Here is a 10,229-nt window from a genome sequence, read left to right on the forward strand (position 1 = left end):
ATTCACTTGGCATTATACTAAGTGAACTAACTAACTATGTCCCATAAGGACTTACTATATAAATACTGTATAAAACCAATATTGTAGAACATGTATGAGGATCCAAGGGTGGAGGGCGAAGCAGGGAGGGGTGAGGGGGGTTGGTTAATTACAGCGTCACACAATTTGATGGGTGGAGGAAGGGATGAGTAAAGGAAAGGGGAAAGGTCCAGTGAGAAAAACAACATATAAGAACTTTGTTGTTATATACTTGTTTACTTACAAAGTTCTTAAACAACATATAAGAACTTTGTTGTTATATACTTGTTTACTTACAAAGTTCTTATACATTGTTTTTCTCACTGGACCTTTCCCCTTTCCTTTACTTATCCCTTCCTCCACCCATCAAATTGTGTGACCCTATAATTAACCAACCCCCCTCACCCCTTCCTGCTTCCCTCTCCACCCTTGGATCCTCATACATGTTCTACAATATTTATTTTATACAGTATTTATACAGTAAGTCCTTATGGGACATAGTTAGTTCACTTAGCATAATGCCCTGCCAAGTTAGGTAGTCATTTACAAAATCATTGCTTCTGCGTGCTGCATAATATTCCATCATATGAATGTACCGTATTCCATCGTACGAATGTACCATAATTTCTCAGTCCATTCCATTGTGGTTGGACATTTGGGCTGTTTCCATGTTCTTGCCATGGTGAATAATGCTGCTATAAACATTGGTGTACAAATATCCATTTGTGCTTCAGTTCTCAATTTTTCAGTATATATTCTAAGCAGTGGAATAGCTGGGTCATATGGAATTTCATGTTCAGCTTTTTAAGGAGACACCAAACTGCCTTCAAGAGTGGTTGTACCATTTTACAATCCTACCAGCAATGTATAAGAGTTTCTATCTCACCACATACTCTCCAACATTTATTACTTGCTGCCCTGCTAAACTTTGCCACTGTCACTGGGGTAAGTTTGTATCTCACTGTGGTTTTGATTTGCATCTCTCTTCTTTGCCAGTGATTTTTAACATTTCCTCATGTGTCTGTTGGCTATCTGAATGTTTTCTTTTGTAAAAAGTCTTTCCATGTACTTTGCCCATTTTGTAATTGGATTATCAATCTTTTTTCTTCTGAGGCCCATCAGTATTCTATAAACCTTGTCTGAGATGGCACTGCTAAATGTTCATTCCTAGTCAGTAGGTTTGCTTTTCATCCTGTTGGAAAGGTTTTTATGAGCACAGATATTTCAATCTGCCAACCTTTCAGTTACCTGCTCTTTCAGTTAAGGCTTTTCATATATATGTATACATGTTAAGGCATATTTCATTTTTCTTTTGCATCTTTTGGTTTTACTGTGACTTTTTATTTTACTGTTTATTAAATCAAAGACTTTCACAAAAAAGCTAAGGAGAAATTCTGTGAGTTTTAAATTCCTTTTATTTAGATGTTATCCAGTTTTATTTTCTCTCTTAATGTGTATATCATCATTTGCACATTATCATTTTTGACACATTATCAGTGTCACAGTGTTTAGCCTTAGTAGCAACCATGAGTTACCTCTGTACAGCAAATGGACAGACCAGTGCTATATCATATAGAAGAATGTTTGACCAAAAACAATTAAAACCATGCCTGAGGGCCGCCAATTAAAATCACCCACCTTTGGGTTGGTGGCATCACTTTCTATCGACTAGGCCCACAGAGCTTGTCGCTGTTGTTATTGCTGCAAAGTGCTGTCAAGTCGTAGACGACTCATAGTGACCCTGTGAACCAAAGACCTAAACTCTTGTATAACTTTCATCATTTCTCCACGTTCATAGAGTTTCCGGAGGCAAGCTATTTCGGAAGTGGATGCCACTCCTGCTTCCAAGCTTGTTTTAATCGGGAAGCTCCACCAAACACTGTCAAATATGATAATGGTTACCCATGGTGGACAGTGTTTGGTAGAGCTCCCAAATTACAACAAGCTTTGAAGCAGATGTGGCATCCACTTCTGAAATGTCTTGCCTCTGGAAACTCTATGGACATGGAGAAACAACAAAAATAATACAAGTGTTCAAGTCTTTTCTTCATAGGGTCGCTGTGAGTTGTCTATGACAGAACAGCACTTAACAACAACAGCAACAACAATGTATATATGTTTTTCCAAGACTATAAATCTTATTTAAGAAGCCTGCTCACTTTTTTACACATGGAATGACTAGTAAAGTTGAGATGCCAACCTTCCAGTTTTCCTAAACTAATGGATTTCTCAACTTAATCTAACACCTACTGTCAACATAGCATTACCTTGCCTGCTGTTTGGCATATAACTTCAATAATCCTGTTTTCTTTTTTAGTCTGTGTTCCTACTTTCTGACTATGCTGAACAATAATTAAATCATTGATCACAGAACTTAGGTTGCTAGGCAACATTGAGGATGACTATTTTGGTCACTTTACTCCCTAAAATTCTGCATTCTGGAAATAAAGTGTCAATGAATACATTAAATGGAAATCTAAAGTCTTGTTCAATGAACAGGAAAGAAAGATTACTTCTCATTAGCATCCATGTGAAGTGGTGCTGAATTTGAACTTTAATTGCTAAGTTGTTCAAATGATTTTACAGAAATATGTTCCAAGCCAGGTGATTTGCATGGTCTGGCAGGGGCTGTGTATCTCAAAGTGACAGGCAGGTCTCCTTGCATATCCTATTGCAGTGGGTCTCTGGAGATCAGGACTTCAGAAAAGCAAGCTGCATTAGCATTACTGCTGTACATTTCATCCATCCATTGAAACATCACTCATTTGTTTATTTGTTTGTTTATTCATCCACTTAGATAACATTAATTGAACACCTAGAGTTTATCAAGCATTGGGGGGAAAAAGTTTCTGGTTTCAGAGAGCTTTGCAGTGTGCTGTGGAATTGATGATGAAAGCAAATTTGGCTGAAGACAAAACTCCAAAAGAATTTTTTATTCAGTTACATTACGTGGAACACAATATAATGAATAAGGTCTCTGCCCTTAAAGAATTTATACTCTGATCCAGAAGAAGATTCATGTCATATATACAGATAGCACATAGTTAAGTATAAGAGAAAAGCTAAAATTACTTTCCAATTTTTCTACCATTCATTTTTTCCATTTAGCCTTATTGGTTCAACTGAAAACTATGCCAAGTTCTGTGGACTCTCATCCTAGCTTGCAAATATATCGCTTCCATTTTCAAATGAGAAAATAGTACCTGGAAAAGATATCTTAATTACTTCCCTGGAAACATGACTAATAAGTGATACAGGTAAAATTAAAACACACATCTGTCTTATTTAGGTTTTAATTCTCTCATGAGTAATTTTTTTCCACATAAGATCCAAGAACTACCCGATCTAGATCTGCTGCTGAATCTGAGTGGAATGAAGTAAGAGAGTCTTGTTGTTGTTATTATTGATTGCCTTCGAGTGGAGCATGAGTCTCTAATTTAAATAAGTAAATACCCAGATAATTTTGATATGCATAAAAGTGTAAGGAGTCCCCAACTGACATAAATGGTTAACAAACACATTTGGTTGTTAACGGAAAGATTAGATGCTTTATTTCACTCAAAATTATCAGGAAAGAAAGAAACCTGACTGATGACTCCCAAACCATAAAGTCTTGAAAACACCATGAAGCGTATTCAGACATATATGTCATTACCATCAATCAACTGACTGGATAGCAATTGAATTTTCTTTTTAAGGGTGAAAATACTAGTGCCTTACTAATAGTTCAACTCCTCCTTACCTCTGGCCTACAATAGTATAGTAAACTCCAAGTATACATTTTTCCTACCCATATCCTCAGTCCCTCTTTATCATGTTAAAAACAAACAAACACACCAAAGCGAACACGTGTTCCATATAAAGTTTCTATAGTGACTTATCTTTTTTCTAGACATTGAAGTTTCCATAATGTGAGCTATTCTTCTAGCCTGAGCTCTGGTGGTTTAGGCAGTAGGAAACTGCACTGCTAATCCAAAAATGGTGCCTCTCTAGTGGTTCAGATCCATTGCACTGAAAAAAGATGGGCATTCTATTCCCAAACAGTTTTCAGCCTCTGAAATCCCAGTTAAGTGTCGGCTCCGAGAGACAGCAATGAGTTTGAATTTGATTCTGATATTCCCTGTTTTCTGTTAGGAAATCCTTTCTACATCCATACTAGCATGTAAAATACACTTTGGACTTTTTGTATTCATCTTTGCTTTACCATTATCGCTCCAGATAGAACTTGAATTTCTGCACTGTCAGTAATACTCCTTATTTAAAAGTAAAAACAAAAACAATTCACACACAGTATGTGAATGATGAAAAAAAAATGTTAAAAAATAAAACTCCCACAACATTAAATTTGTGTACTGTAACCATGTATATTGCTGTGTTATTCACAATAGCAAAGAGCTGGAAACAACCAAAATGCCCATCAAAACATAAATGGATAGAGAAGCTGTGGTATATTCGCACGATGAAATACTACACAGCATTGAAAAACAAGGAACTCATGAAATATTATACAAAATGGGTGACCCTGGAGGACATTATGCTGGATTATCAGTCACAAAAGGAAAAATACTGCATAATGCCACTGTCATAAAACAGGACTGACACTGGGGTTTGGGGGGAACTTAGAAAGGAGAGGATAAATAAAGAATACTGCATTGAAACAGATGAGGAATAGAAGAACTGCTTAAAAGGAATATATTATGAGGTACTATTTGCATGACAATAGTCCAGAATAAGAGCTGCCTAGTAACGTGGACTGGGGTGGGAGTGGGAACATGTCCAACAATGAAAGAATTTTTTTTTCAAAGACAAAAGTAAACTGGGGTGGGGTTACAGGGAGGAAAATGTGCAAAAATGAATGAATGGAAATCCAAGTTCTCTATAAACTTTCATTAAAACCTCCATTAAAAAAAAGAAAAACCATAAGTCTATCTAAAACTAAAAACAAAGAGTTTATTGTGACAAAAGAGCTTTTTGCAAAATGAGGAAACAGTCAAGATGCTCTTGACAATGTACTCTGGGGAACTGTTTATTTACAGATATTGCCAAGGGTAAAGCTATAATGTTTTGTTGCCATTTACAAAGCAGGACCAAAATATTAGCTTTTAAAGTATGTGAAAGTCCCTAAAAGTCTCTCTTTTTATCAATAGTACATGTTAGGCTGCTAACCAAAATATCAGCAGTTCAAATTCACCAGTCATTCCACAGGAGAAAACTGGACAGCTTCCTCTTGTAATGATTTACAACCTAGCAAACATGATGGAAGATTACTGTGAGTTGAAAAGAAATCAAGGGCTGTGAGTTTAGTTCCCGATTAAATGTTCTGTATGCATAAAACAGGTCCAAATATGGCTTTTGAATAAAATCCAAAAGGACGCAAGATTCTGTGGACACAAAAATCTCAGGTTTTAACCCAAGCATGTTAGTGGAAAACATTTGCCACACTTGCCGGTGGAAAGTTAAGGACAGTTTTCTCTAACAGCTTCTCAATAGTAGTTATATTAGTTATGTGCTTTCAACTTGGAATAAATTCATTACTGACCAACCTTCCAGTGGGTTTTCAGAAGCTGTCTATCACATGGGAAGAGATGGCCCATCTTTCTTCTACAGAAGAGTTGCTGAATTTGAACCATGTGCCTTTGTGTTGGCAGCACAACTTCTTACCACTGGGCTACCAGAGGTAACTTAAAGCTCATAAATAATCAAGTGGAACACTACTTTCAGGTTTCTTGTGGTCACAATAGACCCAAATCATTCTGAACTATTTGAAAGTAAAATTATCTACTCTGACTACCCAGAGGTTCAAGAAGTAGAATTATTTGTATAGAATTCAAAACAGTGAATAAAGATAAAATAAATCCAGATGGGGAAAAAATGAAAATAAGTTAATAACCATGAAAATAAACCACTAATAATATTTCGCTGAACCTCATGAGAAGCAAGTCAGTTACAAAGATCTGAGAAATACTTACCAAGGCAGCTCGCAAAGATCCATAGCAAGAAGGAAAGCTCAATTGATTCAGGTGGATGCAGGACCTTACCACTGAGTCTTCTGTGGGCTGTAGAAGAGGTTGTCTACAGATCGGATACCACTTTTGATCAAAATTGATAAAGTGAAATAAACTGCAAGTCTCCTTTAAATAAAAAGCAAACTTTTCTTCAGTAAAAGAGCATTTTGCAAAATGGTGGTTGTTGTTAAGTGCGGTCAAGATCAACTCATAGTTATCCTATGAACAAAAGATCTGAACCCAGTTCTATAACTATTGTCATTTCTCTAATGTTCCTAGAGTTTCCAAAGACATGTTGTTTAGGAAGTGGATGCCAATCCTGCTTCCAAGTGTGTCTTAATCTGGGAGCTCTACCAAACATAGTGCATCATAGGTAACCATTATGGCATTTGACACACCAATGGCACATTGTTCAGTATCACAGCAACCCCAAATTATCTCGGTACAGCAAACTGACAGACCAGTGCTGTACCGCTTGGAAAATGTTCTTCCCAAACACTATTAACACCAGTTTTTAAATTAAAAAAAAGCCCACCAAAATGGAGAAGCATAAAATGAAGATGCTTTGTCAAATTGATTTGGGCACTGTTTTTTTGTAAAGGACTATAAAGAGAAGCAGAAAGGTATAGCTACAAATTTTTTTTAATTAGATGATATTTATAAAGCTTAGAGGAAGGATTAGAAGAAAGTTATGGGAAAATATGACTTTTGAAAGAACTAGAAATAGTTTGAAAACACTTTTTGAAGGCAAACTAAGGGTCCTGATTCAGACCATGGTCTTTCTAATACTTGCTATGCGTCTGAGAGCTGGACAATGAATAGGGAGGACAGAGGGAAAAGTGATGCCTTGGAGCAGTGGTGTTGCAATGGACTGCTGAGTATCCCATGGACTGCCAAAAGAACAAACAAATATGTTGGAGAAACTGCATCCAGAGTGTTCCTCAGAGGCAAAGATAATACAGCTTAATCTCATTTATTTTGAGTATGTTGCTGGAGAGACTATTCCTTAGAGATGGACATCATTGACGGAAAGGTGGAGTGTTGAGGAAAAAGAGGAAGACCTCGACCAGATAGATTGACACAGTTACTGCAGCATTGGGATTAAGTATGTCAGAGATTGTGAGGATGGCACAGAATAGGACAGGGTTGCTATGAGTCTTACTCAACTTGATGACACCTAACAACAGCAACAAAGGCCCATAGTCACATATTTCAGTGCTTGTGTTACTTGAATAATTTTGTCTTTGTTCTTGTTGTTGTTATATGCCGTCGAATCGCTTGTAACTCATAGCGACCCTATGTACAACAGCCCTAAACTCTGTTCTGTCCTGTGCCAATCTCATTGTCTCCAATGCACTCATCCTGATTACCCCAGTCACCGAATCAATCCATCTCATAGAGGGCCTTCCCCTCCTGTGTCTGCACTCCACTCTCCCAAGCATGATGTCCTTCTCCAAGGACTGGTCTCTCCTTACAACATGACCAAAGTATGTCAGACAAAGCCTCAGAATCCTTGCCTCCAAGGAACAGCCTGGTTTAACCCTCTCAAGGATGAATTTGTTTGTTTTCTTAGCAGTCCATAATACCCTCAATACTCTTCTCCAACACAAAATCTCAAAGGCATCAATTCTCCTTCTACCCTCCTTTGTCATTGTCCAACTCTGACAAATAACAAGTGATTACAAAGACCATGGCCTGTATCAGACACACCTTAGTCTCTAGAGGGACACCGTTGCTCTTCAGTACTTTAGAGAGATCCCTAACAGCAGACTTCCCCATTGCAATACGTCTTTTAATTTCCTGGCTGCTGGTGCTAAGAGTGTTGATTGTAGAGCCAAGCAGACTAAAGCTGTGAATAATCTTAATCTCTTCACTGTCCATCCTGATGCTGCCAATTGGTCCAGTGGTGAGAATCTTTGTCTTCTTGACATTGAGCCTCAAACCATATTGAAGGCTGCAGTTCTTAACCCTCTGCAGCAAGCACTTCAAGTCCTCCTCAGTTTTTTGTCTTTACAATAGTGGTTATTAACCATGAGACCCTTTTGGCCCTTTTGGACAAGAGCATTAAAATAAGCAAGATAGAATGTATTTTATTTGTTTTGTTTGTCAAAACAAAACAGATCAAAACAAAAAAAGGTCAAAGGTACAGTAGAAGTTTTACAGAAATTACAGACTTTAGTGAATGGCAGAAGATAGATCTTAAAATGCAAAATCTTGAGGTAAAATGTGATCTAGATTTCAGTTAGATGTTACAGTCACGTCTTGGGCCTGACATAATCAGAATAACACTGATTGTACATGCTGCAATGCTCCCTACTGCCTGAAGCTCTCATAGTGTTGTCCTTAAAGAGTTTAGCTGCTCACCTAACCTCTCTGGAAGTTTGAATCCACTAGCAGGAGTGGCATCCACTTCCTAAACAACATACCTCTGGAAACTCTATGAACTTGGATAAATGACAATAATTATAGAAAGGCTTTAGGCCTTTTGTTCATAGGGTTGCCATGAATTGTGCTCCACTCAATGGCAATCAGCAACAACAACAGCACCTCTGTACAAGCTCTGGTGACTAATGGTAAGAAACTGTACTGCTAACTCAAAAGCATGTGGTTTGAATCCACTCTGTGGAAGAAAGATGGGCAATTTCCTCTGGTGTAATTTACTGACTCTCAAACCCACTGGAGGGTCAAGCTATGGGTCAGTTCTAACTCAGTTGTATATTACAACAACAACAACTCTGTGGGATAAAGATGGGAAATCTCCTGTGTTATTTATAAACTCAGATACTCAATGGTGGTTCAGATATGAGTGGGGTTCGGACTTGACAGCAATAAGAGAGAGAACCCTCCTCTAAAACAAAAGTTAAAACTCTGGCAGGTACTTCGTATATTTTCATTTTTTATGATAAATGCTATATTTTCCCTTTTAACATAGTGTTACAAGTACTATTTCCCTTATTGGAGAGACAGAGTCTTAGAAAACAAGCAGAAATCCAGACTCGGAAATTCTTATATCTTTCTCTTTGTTCATTTTATTTTTATATAAATTAGGAGATACTGAATTTTTTTTCAAAGAATTTTTTTCTTTTTTATTGAATGGGGAAATCGATATTTGTCCCCAGGAACAAAATAGATTTAAAAAACCATGTTGGATTTTAAATTATGCCACAGTAGTTTAGATTAAGACTAAACTTAAATGGCAGAGGTTAGAGAGAAATAGTAGCATTAGTGTTACAAAAATGATTCTACTTCCAAGTCAGAATCAACTGGATAGCAACCCATCGATGGTAAAAAGAACAGAATGTTGTTTTTACAGTTCCAGTAAATGCTGTGAATAGGTTGTAAAATGGAGGATTTGATTGTATAGTATATATTTACCGACATTAAAAAGGACATTTTAAAGGTTTTTCATAGACTTTTAAGTAACATTAGTAAATACTCAAAGGGGAGGACAAAGAACTTTTTCTTTTTAAAGTACTGAGAAACCATTAGGCACAGGAAGCTACTCCAAATTCAGTTTTGATGGATTATGGGTTTTTTTGATAGCTTGTACTTTGTTGTACAAGACCTATATTTTACTTCTCCTGTTCTATAGCTACTACCAATAGTTTAATATGAATACTAAGTAATTTTTTGAGACTTAGAAGGACATTTTCTTCATCCTTAAAATCTTTTTTTTGATTGTTCATAGAATTAATTAAATATGCTCAGAGAAAAAGAAAAGTGCTTAATGTTTGTGGCTTAATTTTCTGCTGACATGAAACAAGATTCTAGGGCAAGAAATGTGACAGGGATACAATTAGCTTTAGTTTGTCTTGAGGAAGGGTTCAATTATGTTTTTCAGAGTGGCGGATTTACATGTATTCAGATGCCAATCTAAAGACTATCCATTTAATGGCATGGATTATGATCAGTAACTACCATGAGTAAATAAGGCTTATAATACTTTAGCATATTAGATAATTTTCTATTGCATATGTGCCTCTGGAAACTATGAACTTTGGTAAATATAGAAAGTTGTAGACAGACTTCAGGCCTCTTATTCATAGGGTCACTATGAGTCGTGCTCAACTCAAAGGAAATCAACAAAACAACAATAATTAACAGTTGCTGTTTTTGTTGTTGTTATGTGCTGTCGAGTTGCTTGCGACTCATAGCGACCCTATGTACAACAGCCCTAAACTCTGCTCTGTCCTGTGCCAATCGCAC

The sequence above is a fragment of the Elephantulus edwardii genome, unplaced genomic scaffold, assembly GCF_000299155.1.
Source record: "Elephantulus edwardii isolate Elephantulus edwardi_28Jun2011 unplaced genomic scaffold, EleEdw1.0 scaffold00157, whole genome shotgun sequence".
Lineage (NCBI taxonomy): Eukaryota > Metazoa > Chordata > Mammalia > Macroscelidea > Macroscelididae > Elephantulus > Elephantulus edwardii.